The sequence below is a fragment of the Macrotis lagotis genome, chromosome 1 (assembly GCF_037893015.1).
Source record: "Macrotis lagotis isolate mMagLag1 chromosome 1, bilby.v1.9.chrom.fasta, whole genome shotgun sequence".
In the NCBI taxonomy this organism is placed as follows: Eukaryota; Metazoa; Chordata; class Mammalia; order Peramelemorphia; family Peramelidae; genus Macrotis; species Macrotis lagotis.
The window spans coordinates 530,632,423-530,655,946 of record NC_133658.1 but is presented as its reverse complement, the minus strand read 5'-3'; the positions used below and the strand labels follow the sequence as shown (position 1 = coordinate 530,655,946).

At 34.2% G+C, this 23,524-nt stretch overlaps 1 protein-coding gene across 1 annotated transcript in view; it reads left to right on the top strand.

The window, feature by feature from the left end:
- The first annotated feature begins 2,086 nt into the window (after positions 1-2,086).
- Positions 2,087-23,524, top strand: part of IL1RAPL1 (interleukin 1 receptor accessory protein like 1) — a 1,500,378-nt gene continuing 1,478,940 nt past the window's right edge. The window contains exon 1 of the mRNA XM_074214222.1: positions 2,087-2,691. The gene's annotated coding sequence lies outside the window, so the exon portion shown is untranslated. The remainder of the gene's footprint in view (positions 2,692-23,524) is intronic.

Here is a 23,524-nt window from a genome sequence, read left to right as displayed (position 1 = left end):
TGAAGAGACAGTAGGTTTCTTCCACATGCAAAAGTTGAATGACAACATATTGGGTTCATCATACTGGGGGTTATTTCTCTTTATGGGTTGGAGTAATGGCCACTGAAGTTTCTTGCAGCTCTCAAATTCTGTGATTCTGGAGCTTGGCTTTGAAGTATGGGTAGAATTTCATCAGGCAGAGATGTATAGGGCCTATTTCAGAAAGAGATTGGTATGAACCAGACCTTAAAGCATTAGAGAGAGTTTTGACAGTTTAAAAAAAAGAGTGAAGGTAATGCTTTCTGGGCATAGTAGACAAAAAAGGGCAAGTGTGTAGGTTAAAAAGGGCAAAATAAGTCCAATTTCTAAGAGTTTCATGGAGTTTATGTGATGTTGTAATATAAGGATAGGTGGGAAAATAGAGTGGAAATGAACTGGGAAATTTTTGTGTAGGAGTTTAAAAAGTTTGGATTTTCTTACTGTGAAAGTTTTCTTTGAATAACTTCATTTTGAATGCAACTGTCTCAATAACTTTCCCATCTAGCCTTAGGTATATTACTTAGTTTGTTTAATTTAATCATGTTTTTCCACTGGCTTTAAAATTATTTTCATTGTCTTTCTGCCTTTGTTTTCCTTCAGGATTAACATGTAAACTTGGGGACAATGGCTTTTTTTTTGGTACTTAATATAGTGCCCAAATTTGGAAGACATGAAAAATTTTTAATAAATGAGGAATAGCATAAGGTTTTTGCATACAAAGTGTATGCTTGTGTGTATGTATGTTTTGGGTAAGGAAACATTTTGAAAAGTCTGCTCCCTTACCTCTCAGCTGCCCCGGTTTACTTATATTGCTCAGTTACAGTTAATTTCAAACAAAAACTTTCATTTCTCATTATCTCATGCCAATGTTTTTCTACTTCAAAATCTAAAGGATGAGAAAGTATGGCTGGATAGCTCCTTACAAATCTGTTATACTTTCAACTACCCTCCCCATACTGCCAGGATCTCCCTACCTTTGTTTTTTCACAAACCTCACACCAAAGTATCTTTTCCTATATCAAAAGACTAGGAAACCCTTAAAATGGGAAATGGAAGCTCCTTTTAATCAGACTGTGGACATCTGCTTCCCACTACTCTACTTTTTCACCTTACCCTCTTTCTCCCAATTCTCGATTTCCCAAGTTGGGGCATAAAAGTCATAACACCGCTAAAATCCCCAAAGGAATATTACAAAGAGTTAATGGCCTAAAGGCCAAGCACTTTTAGTTTACATACTTAACACAAAGCTTTATTCTCTGAAATAATTATCTTTAGAAACTATTATCACTCTGAGCTGGAGGCTGGAAAGTAGCCCCCTGGTTGGATACCGGTCTTAAAGACATAGTGACAATGGCCTCATTTTTTGCTTACTGTTCGCCAGCGACAATTTAAGCCCCTACCAAAGGAAAACGCGATTATCAAGAGGTTACTTATGAGTGTGTCAGTCAAGATTGCTGAAGGTTCCCCTTCCCCTCCTATAACGAGCAAGGGGCGGGGGGGCACAATTCACAATTGAACCGATCCAAAGTACTGGGAACGAGTGACGTAGAATGGAAATGTGATCCTCTGCATTTGCCTGGAAGGACAGATTCCTATAATTTTAGATTTCCCAAGATCCTTTCCAAAAGATTCTCCTGTCACCCCCATTCAGTTCTCCATCCCCCCCCCCCTTAAACTAAAGCTCGGAAAGTGGTGGTTATATGTGGATTGGCTAGTACTAAAATATCCATGGGGTGGCAGTAACAGTATCTTCTTTATGACTTGCAGCAAACCAGAGAATGCATTCAATCAAATGAACCGATCTTGTAGAAACACTGGAATCATTTATGCATTGCAGTTTCTTTCTCTCCCTCTCGCTCCTTCTTTCTTGGGATATTTTGAGTGGATTGTATCTATTAATCAAGACCTCTTGTTATTTGTTGTTCCTTTGTCATTTTCACTAAAGATTAACATCATTCAGGACAAATGCATAACTGCTTCCCCCCCCAAATCATTTTTTGGGGGCTGTCGGATAGAGTGCTAGCTAGGACCCAGGAGACATCCTTCCAAACAGCAGGGGTTGTGTGCTTCCACATAGCAGTACAGTACAAGGAAAACCCCATCGGATCTGTTATTGCAGGATACTTGTGAAATATACATAGGATTCTTTCTTTCTTATGGCTGCATCTTGGATCTGGAAATTTTACATGGGCACTAGGAAGCTTTGAAAGGCTCCATGCGCTGAGAAGATTTGCAACCAGGACTCCTCTTGCCTCGGAGCTCACTGACTTGTTCGGTTATCAATTCCTTTTCTTTTCCTTAGCTTCTCTTTTTTCTTTTTTTTTTCCTTTTCCTCTTCTCTCCTCTCCTTTCTGTGTCCCTCCTGGTCTGTCTGTTTCTCCTCTTTCCCCTAGTCTTTTAGTACTGCTTCACACCTGGATCGTATCTTCACTGAACAAACGGGCACTTTGAGAACTAACAGAAGACTGTCTTGTGGGGGAAGATCTATATGGAATTATCGGCTTTTATGGTGAACTTGGCACTTGTGAATGGGTATCTTGTTCGCATTATTAATTGCTAGCAAAAAAAAATCACACACGGGAGTAAAACGTGGATTCTCTGAATACGCATTGTGATGACCAGCAATTACCTTATTGACTGATACCAAGATCGGAATATTTTGGAAGACTGTGGGTAAGGTCATTTTATCTATGCAAACCCAATAGTGGAGTTACGAAACTTGCTGGTTTGTAATTGAAATGGGTACTTTCTTGATTGCCGCATTACATTGATATGTGTGATCTAGCCATTATTGGCAGTGAATGAAATAACTGCAGTTGCCCCTACCCCCCACCCCCTTTTAAAATGCATTTCGTGATGAATCAAAGCATCACATTTTTTCATTTATCTTGATATGGAAGAGTGGCTTGAATTTATTCCCGGTATACACTCTTTGTCTGCATGCAATATTTGTAGCTCCTATGTTCTGAATAGGAAACACAAGTGAAAGGAGCACTTAGTGATGAAACCTATTTAAAAATGAAATGGGCTACTCTTCATTCACTAAAACAAATATGTTTTCAACTCTCTGTGGCATTCTGCTGCATTTCATAGCTGCAATGGAACCGGTGAAACAGTCTATTCAAGTTCTTAAACTTTAAGGTGATAATTGCTTTTAATTGTTTTCTAGGTTGTGGCTATTGAGGATTATTAAGCGCCTCTCTATACTTTTTTCCTTTAATCTACTCGATTATCATTCAGGAAAAAATATTACGAATATTGTCAACTGGAAAATGGTGGCTCTGCCACAGAATAATAATAGTGGAACATAATATTAAAAGTCACCCGCCTTCCGAGATGCCCAGAATCATCATCCCAATAATCCCTTATTTATCCAATACCCTAAAAAACTGAAGCCTAGACCCACGTGCAGGGGAGTTAAAGGTTTGGAAGTGGAGACCTTATCTCCAGCCTCTTATTCGTATGCAGCCAGCCTGGGAAATGCAGGCAATTAAAGACTTCTGTTAATGTTCAGGCTGAAGTGCCCCTTGTCTGCTTCATCTATTTTACCCTTACTGTAAAAAGTTAAAGGGACCGGAGCCCTGAGAACGGTTAAGCATATTCAGTTTGGGAAACTGGATGGGGGGGGGGGGATGGGGAGGGGAATCAATGCTGATGACGTTGCTCGGTGCACTGTACTGCAATGCTAAAGTGATATATACAGTATACGTCTATATGTGTGCATGTAGAGAAGAGAAAAGGCATCCTCCCTTTCACCTGGCTGGTTCATCATTAAAGGAGGGGAGAAGAGATGCAGATCCCTGATGGATGGTAGTCGTGCATAATCGGTTATTATGTAACTTCATTACATCAGCGGTCTTCAGTCGGCGATAGTGAGAGGAGATGATCTCTTAGTGTATCAATCACCGGTTTAACTTTTGAATGCTTGTGACAACTGGAGAGGAAGAAGGGCTCAGAGATTAGCTTCAGGGTTCCGGTAAACCCTGATCTGTTCCCTGGCCAATTTAACGTGAGTTTTCTCACAGTGAGTTCTCTGGGACAGCAGATCACAAAAGCTCCGGGGCTGCACTGTGGCCATTTCAGCCACACCCGTGGACAGTCAGAAAGCACTCTGCAATGTTGTCCCGCATGTCCCATTGCCTTATTGGGACTGGGTACTCCCCACCAAGGTCAAGGTTCTCTACTCTGTGATTTAAATATACGACGATCACTCAGCAGAGGCATAACTCAAATTGAAATGAAAACTGTGAAAAGAATCATTTCTTTGTGACCCTCCTAGCAGTTTTTGGAAGGTAGGGCTTGATGGTGGGTTCAGCCTGGTAGTTGCAGCTTTTAAAAATTGTTATTGCTTCCTTCATGATCAAGAAAGAAATGTTTTTAGGGCCTCCTTTCTTCCTTCCCCCCCTTTTTCTGTCTTTCTTCAATCTTCCTTCCATTCTTTTTTTTTCAACCATAACTATATTTTTCTAACCTGTTTTGCTCTGTAGAGAGAAGGAAAACAAAATCTTCAAAGATAATAGCCTGATCTATTTGCTAAATTTGAAAAGTATGTAAATTCCTCATTCACCCAAATTCATGGGAAAAAGAGCTATACCTCTTCAAGTTTTAATTATTTAAGAACTCAAAAGACATGTTGCAGCAGCCTGTGACTTTTAGAAGGAAATGCTGCATAATAAAACATTGTTTACTCTGTTTTTTATGTGGAGTTTGTGAATTTCTCAAAAACAATAACAACAGAACTACTGAATCACCTTCCCTGGACATTACACTTTTTAAGAGATCTGTTTTTTCTGTATCTTAATGGCTATATTTTCTGAAAATGCAACCTGGATGAAATCTTAACCTCTCAATGGAGTTACCTTATCAACCACCTACCTGTGTCCTTTTCTCATGATTGCAATTTACAAAGAAGGCCTAAATTTTTCTATTAGGGAGAGGTGAGAGGAATCTCCCCTTCCTTCATCCCTCATCCTCTGTATCTTTTCTTGACATCCTCTTCAGTCCTATACTGTTCAATGCAATATTTTGGATACATACTATTAACTTAGAGAAGGTTTGTTTTTAACATCAGATAGTTTTGTGGTTTAATTTAGAATTTAAGTTAAAATAATGATGGAGATTTTTTTTCCTTCCAGACATATTCAGAGGCTAATATATTTTACTAATGTAGTTTAAAGCTTGACATTCATATTGTCTATTGAGCAACTAGGAAATTGGATGTGAAGTTAACTCCTGGTTCCATCCTTCAGGGGTCAGAATAACACTATGGCAGCTCATAGGCTTCAGTTCATCTCTGATTATATGCAGAAATTTCTATGGCATGGTCTTTTTCTCATATCCCTTACTTTATTATCTGAAGACTTACTTAAAGGACTGTTCCTGTGACTTAAGTCACACACATGTCATAAACAGTCAATTGCTCTAGAGAAGGTTTTGTAAACTCAATTGTGTATGAAAATAAATAATTTGGGGAGGGGAGGAGGTAGTGTGGGAACCAGTCAAAACAGGAAACATACACATGGATTTGCAGTCATTTTGCTGCAAGACTATATACTTACATTTGGGAAAGAGGGTTTCAATGATCTTAATGATACTTCATAGGCTACTGTTTCTTTTAGAAAGAAATGATCAAACCTCAACTGGTTATGACATTTTAATATGCTGTAGGAGGTGGAAGCACTAAATAAAAGACTCCTTTTATGGGGAACCTTTTTAATATTAAGCTGTGAACTACTTTTTATATATAAAAATTTTCCTATGTTCTACTTCCATTTTCTAAGTTAGATAAGAAAAGACTTTTGAAGAAAATCTACAGCACTACCCTTAAAAATAGAAGCTACTGACAATTCTTTTTATTTTCCCCACCCATCAAAAGCAAGAGATTTTGGTTAAGTAGCAACAGTATCTCTAAATCTTAATAAAATATTTTAAAGGATCTTGTGTTGTTTAATCTAATCTCATGATTCTAATGGCTAGCTAAAATTTATTGTGAATTCTAAAATAACTAAAAAAGATTATACATCTCTAAGAATAACAAAACTTTGAGGTTCCATTTAACATTTTCATTCCAAAATATTTTAGCCTGTTATCAGTGTTTGGGTTACACTTTATCTTACAACACCTATGATCGCTATTGCTTGGAAAATCTCTTGTTTTTATAAAACAGGTTACTTTATAATTCATGGCAATTGAAAAATCCAAGAACAAACTGAATATTATGATTAAAAAGTAGCAAGTTATCTAGTGGTGCTTGAGTTATAAAGTATAATTATGGTGCCACCGTTTATGCAGTTATGGATAAGGTGGTGTCAGCATTTTTATTATTAAATTCTAATCCTCATATCAGAATTCCTACAAAAAGAAAGAATGCAGTGACACTTCATTACCATTATATCAACTCAGGTTAATCACATACATTTTAAATATCCTCAGAAGATAGAGAGAGGTATAAGAGCTCCTTACCTCCATTAAAGTTAGGAGACAACTAGAGTCACAAAAGAGATTATCTTTTTCATGTTTAGCAATAAATTGAGACCCAGAAAGCTTGGGGAAATTACTGCCCCACCCCAGTTTCTTTAGCTGCTAACTAGCAATTATATTTTTTTCAAAAATAATTAAATATTTGAAGACCCTGGAATGTCACCAAAGTAAGTACCTCCCAGGGTGGGAATTCCCTCCTGTAAGGCATTACAACTCTTGTAAGCTCATTGATTTGATAGCTAAATCTAACATTAGATTGTCAAAAATAACTGGATAAAAATGATTTTCAATAGCTTTAAATTCATGTTACTAAGGGATTTTTTAACTGACTAGATTTCTTCTTTTGATTTTATTTATAAATAGGAGATTATTTCCTTTTATGGGCAAGCTATAGGTCTCTAAATTAATTTAAATCAATCATTAAGTAGAATAAATAGTTAAGAACATGAATCCACATATTTGTTGATTCTGCTATTTATTATTTGCTTTTTTTTGTCTTTCTGACTATTCAAGGAAAAGATTGTTCAATTGTCATTCTTAACTACCTATAGATTAAAGAATGTATAGTCCAATCCCTTCATTTGACAGAGTGAACCCTAAACTCAAAGAAGATAATCTATTTGGACAATTTCACATAAGGGCTACCTATCAAAGCTGGACTTCAAACTCCACTTTCCTGATTCTAAATTCAGCATTCTTTCCACTATATCACATTGCCTTGCAAGTTTTTACTTCCTTATTGCATTTGGTTCTAATGTGAAAGAAGCTCTAATTTCTTCAGTGTGAGGAACTTCTAGTGTGGAAAAGTCCTTCCCAAAAGAAAATGGAAAGCCTGTTTTAATGAAGAGAGCTATTTGAGAGACCAAGAGGTTATAACTTGCTAGAATGATGTAACTAGTAATACAGGCAAAATCTGAAGCCAGATAGTTTCTGAATCCAGTACTCTAATTATTATAGTTCTACCTCTCACCTCAACATAAAATATCTACAATTAGTGGTGTGATTTAAGGAAAATTACTATGAAATAATGATAAATTGTGTCAGTTGTACTATAGTATGGGCATGGATGAACTGGAGAAGAAAAAAAAGAACTTTGAAAAGATTTTTAAAGGCACTAGAACCCCAAAGTACTAATAAACTATAGACTCTTGAACAAAAGAAGTTTTTTTGACCCAATCAATGTATTATCTCAATTCTCAGCATACATATTTATCTAATATCATTGATACCTATCTTTGGTTCAATTCTTGTGTCTCTATGGTATAGAGAAGAGTGCTGATTTCTCTATTTTAGGGAAATGTCTTGAATATGCAGAAGCAGATTTAGACTATAGGATTATATATTAACACTTGTTTATTTGACAAATATAACTAATCATCTTACCAATAAACTTCAATTCCTCCCCCCCAGATAATTTTACCCAGGAGTAACTTGTAGTGTGTGCAATATTCAATTATAGTACAATCATATAGCTCAATAGACATACACTTACTGCTTATCCCTGACCATTGATTTGCAATGAAATGTCCTTAATTGGTGTGTTCCCCAGATTGCTTTGTATGTGGATGATACTCAAATGCCAAAAGATAGAATCCTAAATTTTTGCCTTTATGGAAGGAGGCCTAGGCAATTGTTATTTTATTACTATTTGATCTGAAATAGTACTGAATGGAAAATAGTTAAGACAATGGGAGAATAGAAACTTTATATACTCACACATTCTATACATGTATATCTATATATATTTATATGTATATTTACATGCAAATAAATATATGCATATACCTGTCTATATACATATAAGAAGTAAAATCTAGACCTTCATTTTGCTATGTTTACTTCTCTTATTTCAGCATAGTTGTGCAGATAAATTACTTTTATATGAAAAGTGATATAAAAGTCTCTTTTATAAATATCCTATACCTCTTTGGGGAATTTGGGATATTGCCCAATGTGTAGGCAAATCTGGGGTTGCAAAAACTTATTTTCTCTGAATATGACAAACAATTTCCTTCCTGGAAATGATCAACCCCACTGCCTATCAGTACTGACCCTAATAGGAAGGTCACAGATTCTCATTTTTGCTTGACCTCTTCTTATGAAATTTTTATTGCTATATCCCCTCTTCTTCCCCAGGTAGCCATTCTAAGTTACCCCATTATCTTAAAAAAATGTAAATTAGTATATAGGCAAATTAAAGTTAAATTTTTTTCCATTATTTTAATTTCAGAAAACTCTAAAAGTTTTCCACATGTATGGCACCATGGGTCCTTAGAGGACTACTATTTTGTACTCCTTAGGCTTTTAACAGGTATAGTAGATAGAGTACCCAGTCTCAAGTTAGGAAGACTATATTCAAATCTGCCTTAGCAGTCACTGACCATGTGAACCTTGGAAAGTTTGCTTCAGTTGCCTCATCTGTAAAATGGGTATAACACTTGTCTCTCAAGGATATTGTGACCTTGAGGAAGTCATTTAACTTTTATTTGCTTTAGTTTCCTCCTCTGTAAAATGTGTCACTTATCTCACATGCAGAGTTGTTTTGAGGATAAAAAAATAGGATAATATTTAAAAAGCACTATTATTATGAAAGTTGTAGCCAATTCAATAGCATCAGTGAAAGCTTTTTCTCAAATGTTCTAAAAACTCTCCAAAATGTATATAATTCTATCCATTTAAGTATTCACTCCAAGGATACAGGCTTCAAACCTTCTGTCTCTGCTTTGGAAATCTGGTCCAAGGTCTCCCATATGGTTACCACAAAAAGGGTATTCACCTTTTATGACCTCTTTTATCTCTGCTTCTTACTCTCTCTGCTGACATTCATGACTTGAACATCAACTCTAAGCTTTTCCTTTCCTTATAGGTTTTATTTTCCTCATTAGAATATAAATTCTGACTTTGGGAAAGCAGGTTGATTATTTGTTGATGTACTTGTTGGTCATGACAATTGATGAAATAAGAAAAAAATATTTAAAACATAGTGTATACATATTGCTTTTGCTATAAAGTATAATTAATTATTTGTGCATAATGAAAACAAAGATTAATTGCTACAAAAATAGTGAAATATTTATTTAGAAAGGTCACATTTAAAATAGAGATAGAGAAAAAAGAAATTCCCATGCTTCCTGTTTTTTTGTGATTTGTTATAAGAACTTCATTGCAAATGCAGAATATATATATATATATATATGTACATATATATATATATATATAAAACTCTGAACTCTAATAAAATAGTTTAATGATGATACATACTTGGAAAAATAAATATCTTTTAAACTTTGATGCCAATTTTAGAATCATTTTTCTCATTTCCAAAGATAGCTATTCTTGTATTTCATCCACCATATTCATTTTTGTCACTTCCATATGTTTCTTTGTTCTTAATTAGTTAATTATGTTTCTATATTTTAAGAAATAACCTGGCCCAATGGACAGTAAAAATAATAATAATAATAATAATAGTAAGCAATATTATATAATCCCAGTTTTTTCTCTCTGTAGACATTCTACAATAAGACAATATTGTGAAGTTTGATAAATTACCTCATTTTGACCTGTTATCTTCATTGAAAAGTACTCCCCCTCTATCACTACTGACCCTATTAGCAAGAACATAGATTCTCCATTTTTGTTTGACCTCTTCTTATGAACTCTTTCATAGCATCCTCTTTCCTCCTACAGATAGCCTCTCTGAATGCCTCATCATCTTAATAAATGTAATCTAATATAACATTTTCTCCTCTCCAGTCCAGTGTCCTTCCTGAAGCTGCCTTAAGCATGTTTCCATTTCCTTTAGTCACTTCTGTACCCTCTTTATAATTCATATTTTCCTATATTCTAAGTCATTTCTTCAGTTTCAGGCTTTTACTACCTCCTAATGGGATAAATGACTTATCTAAAAAGTTATCTTGGGGGCGGCTAGGTGGCGTAGTGGATAAAGCACTGGCCTTGGAGTCAGGAGTACCTGGGTTCAAATCTGGTCTCAGACACATAATAATTACCTAGGTTGTGTGGCCTTGGGCAAGCCACTTAATCCCGTTTGCCTTGCAAAAACCTAAAAAAAAAAAGTTATCTTAAGGGGTAAAAGTTAGAGGAATTCCCTCCATCCTTCTAGGTACCATATGTGTATTGTAACTATGGTTCTCAGTAGCTAAACCACCCTTGCTGGTTTTCTAAGCAAAGGAATGATTCTAATGATCACAGTTTAATAATCAGATAAGAAGGTAAGGTAATGATACAAATAGTTCCCACTTACATAGAACTTACAGAAAACTTTGCCAGATTTTCTCTTGTATTTCAAAAACACTTTTGTGAAGTTGTTGCTATTATAATTGACATTATACAAATGAAAAAAATAGTTTCAGAGAAAGTGAATAGCTTCACAAAAGATATTCAACTATTCATTGCCTATAGTGGAACCAATTCATATCTTCATTGTTATAGTTATAGCACTCTTTACAATATAACTTTTGTACTGGCTGCTCCCAGTATTGAGAATACACTTTCTTTTTATCTCTACAAATTCTTATTTTCATTTAAAGTTCAACTCAAACACCATCCAAATCAACAATCATCTGTAATATATATATATGTGTGTATTTGCATTTATGTATATTTGTTTTATATGTGGTCTGCAGGTTAAAATGTATGTACTTTGAGGGCAGAAGAGCTTTCATTTTTTTGTCTTTGAATCTCCATGATCTAGCACAATTTCTGACATATAGCAGATGCTTAATAAATCCTTGTAGAATGGAAAATAGATGGGACTCATCCTTTTTTACAGGTGACATTCCATAGTATTCCTTTAATCAAGTCATGTGAGTAGATAATTAACCAGGTTGTACATGGGACTAGCCATGGCTATAACCTTCCTAGGCAGTTAGGTGGCATAGTGAATAGAATACTAAACTTTATTGCAAAAGACCAGAGTTCAAATCCTTATTCAGATATTAATCTTTCTTGGTTTCAATGACCTTATCTAAAAATGGGGAAAAAATAATGAGTACTTACTTTACAAGGTCATTGTTAAAATCCAATGAAATCATATGTAACATCTTTGTAAACCTTAAAGCATTATAATAAAGGTTATTTACTTTTCTATCAATCTATTTATTATTAACCTCCTTCTATTGATTTATTTATTACTTTTTATAATAGTTACTCTTCTCTCCACCTCAAAACTACAATTGTTCAGTGTAATGAGTAGGGTAAGGACAGCAAGCAATGCATTGATTTAACCTTTTCAGAACTTGTTGTCCATAGCAGTTACTGACATAATATATTATATAGTTGATCAAGTTTCACTATTTTGACTATTCCTTTCTTTGCTGTGTATGAAGATTGAGGATTAAAAAGCATCCTAATTCAGAGCAGCAAAATCAATGGAATATTTGTTATGATACATTTTATTTCAGGAGAAAGGAATGAACAGTGCTAGAAGATGAATATAAAACTATAAATTTGGGATGTTTCAGATGATGCTCCCAACTTGTTATGACTGGGTTCACATGGTAAAGTGAAAAAATCGTGTTTGACTGGGGAAGACCCCCAAATTCCAACTTTTTGCTTTAGAATACTATTATGCCTCACCAAGATCATTCCTGCCACTACAGGCACTTTTCCAGAACCCGATAAGAATAAATCCATTCACTTCTGTTGTCCAAGGTAGTTTTCTCTAGGCCTCCTGATTCTTCATAGGTCCCCTAATAAAGAAAACAACCTTTGCTCTGAATAGACTTGTCTTAATGAACAAAGGATTTGAAATGGGAACTCTGGACACTAGTTCTGTATTAAAAGCCCATATTATATTATAAACAACATAAGGACTTCCTTGAGGTTGGGGATTCAGGGCTGAGTTGGGAGGAAAGGGAACCAAATGAAAAATATGTAGTGAAGGAGGAAAAAAAGAAGGTAGAAAAACTGGTTTTGCCTTGGGGTCAGTTCCATTCACACTCCTGATGACTTTCTTTTTATCAAATATCTTTGCCTGTCTCTTCTTATTTTGAATACTTGTCCAGAAATAGCCATGTCCTGATTTTTTCCCCCTCCTATTTACTCTGTTTCCTCATACAGAGAAGCAAACCAAGCTGTCAGACCTAAGCATGTCCAGTGGTCATAAACAATTTTTTTTATCCTTTGTATTGAAGAAGTTACATTATTCTTAATTACACACTTAATTGTCCACCTGAGTGTTATTAAGTGTGGTGGTAGACATATAAACTGGAACCCTCCCTTTTTTGCAAAAGCCCGAAGCATTTTATATAGTTGTTTTGCTGTGTGATTTTAGAAAGTTGCCACAAACCCTACAGTGTTGCTGAGTAGTTCCTGAATGATTATAGCATATAAGAATAATATTACCAGAGAATTTATAGATTGTTGGTGGGGTGGGGAAGTGGGAAAATTGACTTTTTTTTTCCTTCTATGGGGTCCTTTTCAGGCACTTCTCTTATGACTTGAAACAAAAGAAAGAACAATAAATTTGAAACATAGAACACAGGGACAAATTCTGGCTCTGTCATTTATCTTTAGTATCTGTGCACATTTTAGTAATAACTTTGTTTCTCTGGGCTGTAGTTTCTTTATCTGAAAATGAGGAAGTTGCATTAGATTGTCTTCAAAGTTCCTTGCAAATCTAAATCTAAAATCATATATATATATATATATTTATATATGTATATATATATATACATATATATATATATAAAAGAGATGGTAAAAACAAGTTTTTGAAAGCTTTTTTTTTTCCTGGAGGGGTCAACAAACCTAGAAAGTTGCATCAGTCACAAACTGAAAAAGTATGGGAATTTGTATTTATCAGTATATGGAAGTAAATGATTGTTTTACAAAGGAATTTTATTCCAAAGACACAGTAATAAACACATTCAAGTGTTATATTGCAATTTCCCTATCTCCCAATAATGGTAGTAATTTTGAACTGTTGGTAGAGAAAATGGAAGTTTAGCTCTTAAGAATCCAAAAATCTCTGTTTAAGTTGTACTTTCAAATTCCTTGCTTTACCTATCTTTTTAATTTGACCTAAAATAAAGGCATAATTTTGTGCTATCATTCCCCCCCCCAACCACCCTTTGCTACAAGTTTTGTTGAACTTGTATAGTTTCCCACAGTTGGGTAATAGGATGACAAATAAAATAAATTGATGCTGTAGTTTGGATGATAAAAAGTTTCCTGCAAACAGGTTCATTAGTTCATTACCAAAATCACCAGGGCTTTTTCATACAATCTGTCTTTTACCATTTTGACTAGTAAAACTTTGAATGATTTAGACAATTCCTTTCCTTAAGGGGTATCACAATGGTGTTCATTGTAAGCACCCAGCATGTACTTCTTTAATCAACTAATTAATCAATCAAAAAGAACTTATGAAGTATCTGCTTTATACCAAGTACTAGTCTAAGTATTATGGATACTAAAACAAAATGAAATTTATCTTCCACTCGAGAAATTTCCATTTTGTTAGGGGGAGAAAATTTATAAGTAATATACAGAATACATATTAAATGAAACTCAGGTAGCTTTGGTAAATAGAGCACTAGTAACTTTGGGGAAGAAGAGAATCAGGAAAGAATTCATATGATGATTAATCCGAGTCTTAAAGAAACCAAGATTCAAAGTGGCAGATATTAGGTCTGGTTAATAGCTATGGAAGATGAAATATCTTAAATGTAAATTAACTGTAGAGTATAAGTTAAGTATAAGAACACTAGAAAAATTAGAAAAGTTCAAATTGCAAAGGAATTTAAGTGCTAAAGACGTTTATCTCTGATTCTGGAGGTTTTAGGGAGTCACTGATGTTAATTGAACAGGAAGGTGACATGCTCAGACTTCTGCTTGATTCTACCTTATATTACCATAGCTACAATACTATAATAATAGTATTTATCTCTCAGCATTCTTATGAAGACAAAAATGAGATCATATTTTGTGAAGAACTTGGAAAACTTTAAAGCACTATACAGATCCTGTTTATGATAATGGTGATGATGATGATGATGCTTGACATGCTCTTTTTTTAGGTTTGTTTTTTTTTTTGCAAGGCAATAAGTGGTTAAGTGGCTTGCCCAAGGCCACACAGCTAGGTAATTATTAAGTGTCTGAGACCGGATTTGAACCCAGGTACTCCTGACTCCAGGGCCAGTACTTTATCCAGTATGCCACCTAGCTGCCCCCGTCTATGTTTTTAATTATCTTTCATTTTATAAATCATAGGCATTGTCACATATTCCAGCCCACTTCTTTACTTACACGGAATACCATAAGCATTCGATTTCCTTCACAGTGGTAGAAGGTTTGTATTTGTAATTCTATATAGTGTTGGAGAGATGAAGAAAATATGATAGACCTGATTTCATTCAATATAGTTATGGATTATCAAGCAATAAGTACTTATTGTTAATTGCTACCATTGTTGTTGAGTCATTTCAGACTCTTTGTAACCCTGTTTAGGATGTTTCTTGGCAAAGATAGTGCAATGGTTTTCTAATTCCTTCTCCAGTTCATTTTTTTAAACAGATAAGGAACTGAGAAAACAGGATTAAATGACTTTCCCAGGTTACACAATTAATAAGTATCTGAGGCCAGATTTAAACTCAGGTCCTCCTGACTCCAAAGCTGACTTTCTATCCGATGTACCACTTAGCTACCCCACTGTAGTTTTTATATCAAACTTTTCATTATAAAAACCTCACAAAGCACTTTCTCATAGCAACCCTATAAGGTACGTCATGTAAATATTGTCATTCTCATTTTATAAAAGAGGAAAGTTACAAAATCAATCTATCAATAACCAAGCACTTAGTGAGTTTTATATATCAGATTACATACCAGATAACTATGGTAGACACATAGGATATAAAAACAAGAATGATAATCCTTGCTTCCAAGAATTTACCTTTTTTGTCATGAGGGTAGGAAAGTAGCACAACTAATAAGTATCTGAGGTAGAATTTGAATCCAAATCTTCTGATTCCAAGTCAGTAAAGACTATTCTCTAAATAATGCAAAAAATCTCCAGTGCACTACTCTTTGGAGAATTTATGAGAAGGTATTCATAAGAGTCATACAGATGGAGAAGTATAGTTTTACAGTTAGTTAGGCTTAATGACAGTATCTTGGTAACTCAGGCTTATTGTGGGGATGAGTTGTATGCATATGATAGGAATGCTATGTGTTTAATTACCCTGAGATTTTTGTTTTAATCTCAGGACCCCATAATATATTCACCAATTTTTTATTACAACTCTCAGGCTGTGGGTCTAACTAAGATGGGTAGAGTAGAATTCCATATTTCTTGTTAACAACCATAGTTAACATCTCTTTAAGAAGTGACCTTTAAAATTTACTGAGTCCTGAAGAAAAACTTGAAGAATACAGCTCCTAATGGAAGAGTTTTCAGGATATAGCACTTTTTCTGGATTATCTCTCAGAGATAGGTTTTAATAGTAAACTTGTGGGGTTTATTATTTTTGCTCATAAGCCTCTATCATTACACACCCCATTAACAATCATTTAATAGGCTCAATTCCTTTTATTAAAACCTTTTATTTAAATCCCATAGCAAGAAGAATAGTTACAAAACTTTCCCACTGCTCTCTGTAGGTATATTCTCTCACAAATACATGCAGTATTCTTTGAATGAGTGGATTTAAAATTTAGAACATAATAATAATAATTATGAGCATTATAAGACACCAATGCAGCAAAGACAAATCACAGATTTTGTTACTTCAGAGCATAGAAGTCCTTTCTCTTTTCTTAATTTCTCAATTCTACTTGAATATATTGTCTCCTAGCCAGGAAAGTATTTCCACTTCAAAATATGTGTGGATGTCATGGAATCAATCTTGTATCTTCTCTTGTACCTTTTCTCAAGGGTCTCAACTAACAGTTTCAACAATTCTCCAATTCATCCAAATCTTAGCTATTTGAAATCATAGAAGACATGTATGGATAATTTATTTGTTTATCCAGTTATTCCCTTCTTAACATAATCAGAAAGATGTTTGTGAATCTTAAAGATTTCAGGGAGCAGATACTTAATTTTCATACCTCATTATCACTCTGTGATTGCATTCTGGACCTTTTCTGACTATACTTGAAGTGGCTATAGAAACCCCTCATTTGTAGCACAATAGAATTATAAAGTATGATCTTATTAAGAAATTTATAGTATCATTAGGAAAAGAAGAGTGATAAAGTAGAAACCATTAAGAATCACAAATATTGTACAGGTTGACATAAAGTAGATTGAAACTACTATGGGATCTCAAGTAGAAAGAAGTGCCTGAATGTTAAAACTGTCAGAGACTATGTAGAATGGAAAATGAGATTTGAATTGTACTTAGAGGAATGGGTATGATTTGAATCTATTAGATTGTAAGCTCCTTGAGAACAGGGATTGGTTTTTGTTTATTTGTTTTCCCACTTTTTTAATATTGCCAGCACTTAACTATCTGGTACATATAGGCACTTAATAAATATTTCCAGAAAGACTGAGTTAACAAGAAGGGCATTTCTGACTGGTAAAGGACTATGAGCAAAGTCACTGAAGAAGTATATGGCATGGTATATGGAGAGAATACAACAAAAGAGGAGACTTCCTAGTATAGAAGAGTTTAGACTGGGGAATATTTGGAGTTTAGGTTGGAAAGGCAAGATGGCACCATGGAATATCTCAATAGTCAGGCAAAAATAGAGTGAAGGATCTAGAGTAGTCAAAACTTCTAAGAGACTTAAAAATGATGGTATTATTGTCAAAGGCAAGAAATTTGGGATGGATAGTGTTTTGTGTGTGTGTGTGTGTGTGTGTCTGTATATATGTTTGTGCTACTGCACTTCTGTTTTCCAATGTGTTTGAGAGAGTTTGAATTTGACCATGTTGATTTTGAGATAATATGGTCAATATATAGTCCTAAAATTTCATATCACTCTTCTTGTTGTTACTCTGTTGTTTTAGTATGTCTTACTTTTTGTGACCATGATTTTGGGATTTTTCTTGTCAAAGATATTAGAGTGATTTGCAATTTTCTTCTACAGTTCGTTTTTAAATTTTTAGCTAAAAAATTTTTAATTAATTAATTTATTTTGAATTTTACAATTCCCCCCCCCAATCTTGCTTTCCTCCCCCAACCCCCTACAAAAGGCAGTTCGTTGATCTTTACATTGGTATACATTGATCTAAGTTGAATGTGATGAGAGAGAAATCATATCCTTAAGGGAAAAAATAAAGTATAAGAGACAGCAAAATTACATAATAAAATAACTTTTTTTTTAAACCAAAGGTAATAGTTTTTGGTCTTTGTTTAAGCTCCACAATTCTTTCTCTGGATACAGATGGTATTCTCCATAGCAGATACACCCAAATTGTGCCTGACTGTTGCACTGATGGAATGAGAAAGTCCATTAAGTTTGATCATCATTCCCATGTTGCTGTTAGGGTGTACAATGTTCTTAATGGTTCTACTCATCTTCCTCAGCATCAGTTCATGCAAATCCTTCCAGGCTTCCCTGAATTCCCATCCCTCTTGATTTCTAATAGAATAATAGTGTTCCATAGCATACATATACCACAATTTGTTCAGCCATTCCCTAATTGATGGACATTCACTCAATTTCCAATTCTTTGTAACCACAAACAGGGCTGCTATGAACATTTTTATACACGTGATATTTTTATCCTTTTTCGTGGTCTCTTCAAAGTATATGAACCAGTAGTGGTATTGCTGGATCAAAGGTTATGTACATTTTTATTACCCTTTGAGGATAATTCCAAATTGCTCTCCAGAAAGGCTGGATGAGTTCACAGCTCCACAAACAATGCATTAGTATCCCAGATTTTCCACATCCCTTTCAATATTGATCGCTGTCCTTACTGGTCACATTGGCCAGTCTGAGAGATGTGAAGTGGTACCTCAGAGATGCTTTAATTTGCATTTCTCTAATAAGTAGTGATTTCGAGCAATTTTTCATATGACTACAGATCACTTTGATTTCCTCATCTCTAAATTGCCTTTGCATATCCTTTGACCATTTTTCATTTGGAGAATGGCTCTCCAGTTTATTTTTACAGATGATGAAACTAAGGCAGAGTTAAGTAATTTGCCTAGGATCACACAGATGCTAAGTGTCTCAGGTTGATTTTGAGTTTAGGTTATTCTGACTCTAGGACTGTTGCTCTATCTACAGTGTCATTAGGTTACAAGTAAATGGACTTTACATAGCATTTTGTTTTTAACTTCTTAATGCAGTAACCATGTAAAACTATTGTGTTTTGTAATTATTATAGTCTCATCTCACTGTTAGATTGTAAAGTCCTTGAGATATGAGACTATGTCTTACTTAAATTTCTTATCTTACTCCTGGTTCAAGCATGGTGTTCTGCATGTAATAAGTATGAGGTAAAGAGTGATGAATTTAACATCATAGCGTTTTATTTTGTCATACCACTTTTTATCAGGGTAATATTGAATAAGTTAATTAATCTCTTGAAATCTCAGTTCCTTTATTTGAAGGGTTTCAAAAAATCTTAGGGCTACAGATCTATGACTAGGAGGAGCTCAAAGATCTTTATTATGCAGGTAAATAAATGGAAGCAGACAGAGAGGTAACTGCATTACCCAAGGCTATTCAGATAGGAAGTTTTAGATTTGGGAATTTAAACACAATACCCTTGCCACTGTTCCATGAGCTGTAAGATACCTCCTTAACTCATTTGTGTTCCTAATATAACAATACTTTTAATTGATTTCTTATACCTTTTACTTCATTTACTTTAATTTTTTTTACTAGCAAATGATCAATTTACTGAACTCTAATTGACTTATAACCTGAAAACTTTAGAGTGACTATGACTAGCTTTTTGTGAATCCCTGATTCAAGAGCTTTGAGTGAGTCAACTAGCCAATTAACTTAAAAACTGGTTCAAACTGAAATTTAGCTCCATTGAATTGATTTTACCTTTTAATGAAGTCAAAATGATCAAACCAGTTAGGCATGGAAATATTGCCTAGATGATATTTCTTCTAGCTTATCACAATGTAATATGCTCCAGTTAACTCTTAGAAGAAAAAACCTTGCTCTTTTCCAGACCCTACTCCTATTTCATTCACTTTTCATTGGTAAAAGATTTTAGACTAAATGGAGAAGACTGAAGACACTGGTAATAATTTAGGAAAAAAAGCTATAATTTGATAAGTTGGTTAATCTCTTCAAACTTAGAGTGCATGTTTACCTTCTTCCTGTGATTCATATATTTATTTACAAAACATAACAAAACATGAGACTTAGGTTTATTAGAATTTTGTAATAACATGCCCTCCTTATCATAGTCTCTGTATTTCATATCTTCTTTTTAATTGAGCAAAACTAAAAAAAATTTAAGTTCATTCATTATAAATTCCTCATTGATCTCATCACTTTACTTGTGAATATCACATTGTACTTTTTATCCTTATAGATTTGTAGAACTCCTTTATAGCTTTGCCACACACAGTGTCACATCCTGTAAAATAGGTAATTGATGATATTTTTAATTTGTTATTCAAAATCAATGTAGGTGGTTTGGTGCATGAGTGACTGATGCTAGAACACATTGTGTGTGTATTAGGGGAAGCTATTTAAACCTCAGCTATATCTGCAACTTTTAAAAAAGGAATTACTATTTCCTTTTCCCAGGTTTAAATTTAATACTGTAAACTGTCAAGGTGGCACAATATTCTAAGCATCTACCTTGGAATTCCTCAATTTTCTGAAATCAGGTATTTCAATCCTAGTAAGAATGATTCATCCCTTAATAGTTTAGAATTTCTAATCATATAAAAAATGATCTTCTAGAGAGAACAAAGCATCAAAGCTAGAAATGGTGACTAGAAATCAGAAAATAACTGATAAAATTCTACCTTTAGCACTGCTCACTGGCTGACTGACAAATCACCTAATTTTATCAGCCTCAACTTCCTCATGTGCAATAGGCATAAAATATACTTGTAGCAATGATTTTTCCAGATTGTTGTTTGAATCGATTAATTTATGTAAAAAAGATCGTCAAATTTTCAAAATGTCAACTACCATTGCCATATGTACATATACATATACATGTAGTAGTTTTACTTTGGGGGGGGTCATTATATTCTACTATCTATGGAAATAAAGGGATTCCAGAATACTTTTTATCAGAAAAAAAGTTTATTCTTCCTGCTCAGGTTTAACTCTTTAAAACTTTTGTCCATATTTAACTTTGTTTTACTATTAATTTGTGCTTCCACCTGAAATCTTTCCTAAGAGACTTTGGAAAAATTATCAGGCATCTCATGTAAAAGTGGAAAGTGCTAAATTTGGAATTAGAGAGCATGACCTAAAATTTTGCTTCTGTCACTAGCATTCATATGACTCCTCTGTTATTTGTGTGAACTTGAACAAATCACTTAACTTTTTTGATTATCAGATTCCTTATTTGTATGGTGAAGGAGGTCAATTAAACTGGCTTCTGAGATCATTTTTAGTTTGAAATCTATGATATTTGTCTTTAGGATAGGTCAATATAAAAAAAAAATTAAAGGTCTAGTTTATCATCTTAATCTAAATCTTAATCCTATTACTTAATGGTAGGAAAGTAAATGTCAGATTTTCAGACAGAGATGTTAAAATGTGAATTGAGTCTCCTCCCCCCACCAAAGAGACAATTTTCTAAATTCTACTACTACCACCAGTACCAGCACTAGCACCAGCAATGCTGCCATAACCATCATCCTCCACTCCTCCTCATAACATTCATCTTCTCAAACATTAAACTTAAAGCTTGAATTCTAGCCCTCCCACTTATCTGATCTGTGATTTTGAATAAAATGCCTAACTCCTCTAAACCTCAGTTATTGAGACCTTATCTATGAAAAGAGAGAATTGAATGAGAATTTTGATATGAAATTTTAATCTTAAAATCAGATCCAAGGTTGATCTTTAGTCAAATTGTGATGTAGATGACTTCTCTTAGCCTCCGTTTTCTCATCTGTAAACCAGAAATGATAACATCTTGTTTTTGAAAAATTGTTGTAAAGGCAAATGTTATAACTGTCAAGATTCTTGAAAATCTCAGAGAACAAAGTGAATGTTAGTGATGATGATATAGTATTGACATACTGAAACAAATATTTAATGAAATGTTTTTCAATAACTTGCTTTCATGCATGCAGTACCAATTGCTAAAATTTCTCATCCACATTTACTCCCTTGAAAATTCCATTTCCAATCTATACTAATTCAATTTAATTAAATAAATATATATTTAAAAACCTTCTATGTGTCAGATACTATACTAGGTGCTAGAAATAAAAATAAGAAGAATAAAGACTGCACTCAGGAAGCTTTCAGTCTAATGAGGGAGAGATAGCACACAAAAGGAACTCAAAAAGCAGAGGGACACATCAGGAGGTATGAAGTTTCATGGAGTTGAAACCAAGCAGAACTTCTCATGGAAAGTTTGAACTAAAAAGTTCAAACCCCAGCCCTCTAACTAAAGTAAGACCTATGGTTTAGTGCTTTTGCCTACAGTCCTCCAGTCAGAGAGGAGAAATGACTGAGGGAGTTGAGAAGGTTTTGAAACTGTCTATAAACTGAAGGATATTAAAACTGAGACAACTGAAAACTGAGTCAATCAACATGATGAGATTTCAAGTATATATCCTGAGGAGGGCATGTTGTTACCTGGATTCAAAATCAAGCAGATAATAATTTATATAAAAAGTGATTTAAAAAAAAGAGGGCTTAAGCAGGACTTAGACACTGTTAGAACTGCCTGACTGCTCCAGTTAGCACTCTTGAGAACACTTAGTGCTCTCCATCTTTCCTTCTCCTTCTTCTCCCTCTGTCTCTGTCTCTGTCTCTCTTTGTCTCTTTGTCTCTCTGTCTCTCTGTCTCTGTCTCTCTGTCTCTCTGTCTCTCTCTGTCTCTCTGTCTCTCTGTCTCTCTGTCTCTCTCTCTCTCTCTCTCTCTCTCTCTCTCTCTCTCTCTCTCTCTCCTTCTTTAGGAATTCCTAGAGTAACTAAGAATAACTGAGTTCAAATCCTGCCTTAGACATTTACTATCTATGGAACCCTGGACAGATCACTGAATCTCTGAGCGTCATTCATGTGTTCATAAAATATGGATAATAGAAGCATCTGATTCATAAATGTTAGAATGAAAAATATGTAAAGCACTTTACAGACCTAAAAGTACCATACAAGTCCTAGCTACATAAATTGAATAATTGAATTTATTTTCTTTTTGTATCCCTTGTATCCTCAACCTGGTGTTTGGCACAATTAAGGCTTATCAATTTCTAGTTAAAATGAATTGAGGAGAGTAAATGTAATTAAACTACTCTATTTTCTAGTATGAATGACTATTAACTAGACACTCAATTAGTCCCATTTTCTTCCTCTCTTGGCAGAGGAGGCTTACTAATCCAAAGGAATTAATAGCTAAAATTTAGGTAGCATTTAGGTGACAGGTGACATGATTTAATTGAGGGAGTAGTAGACTAGAGGTAAGAAGTTCTGAATTCTAGACCTGGCTTCACCATTTTCAAAATGTGATACTTTGACTTTTATCAAGTTCTTTAATTCAATCTGTATCTGGCTCTTGAATACTCTCTCAACTAATAATTTGCATGAAACACAAGCTTAACCTTAAATCAATCACTAAATAGATTGTAGTTATAGACCATGGAGTGTATTAAATCTTTAGATATCATTTCTTGCAACTCTTTCATGAATAATCTTCCATTGTACCCTTAGGAATTGATCATATTTTGTAATGAAACTTTCCATTTCCTCATAGCTGTGACCTTCCTTGAAAATCTCTTTTTACTGAAACCAATTTCATCTATGTAGGATTTTATTGCACTTTGTAATGCAAATAGACATGTAGTTTCCACAGAAATATTTTGTCAGAATGCTATAGCTTTGCTATAAAACTCTTTATTCTAGTGAAAATCAATGTAACAACAATTTAATTCAATACAAAC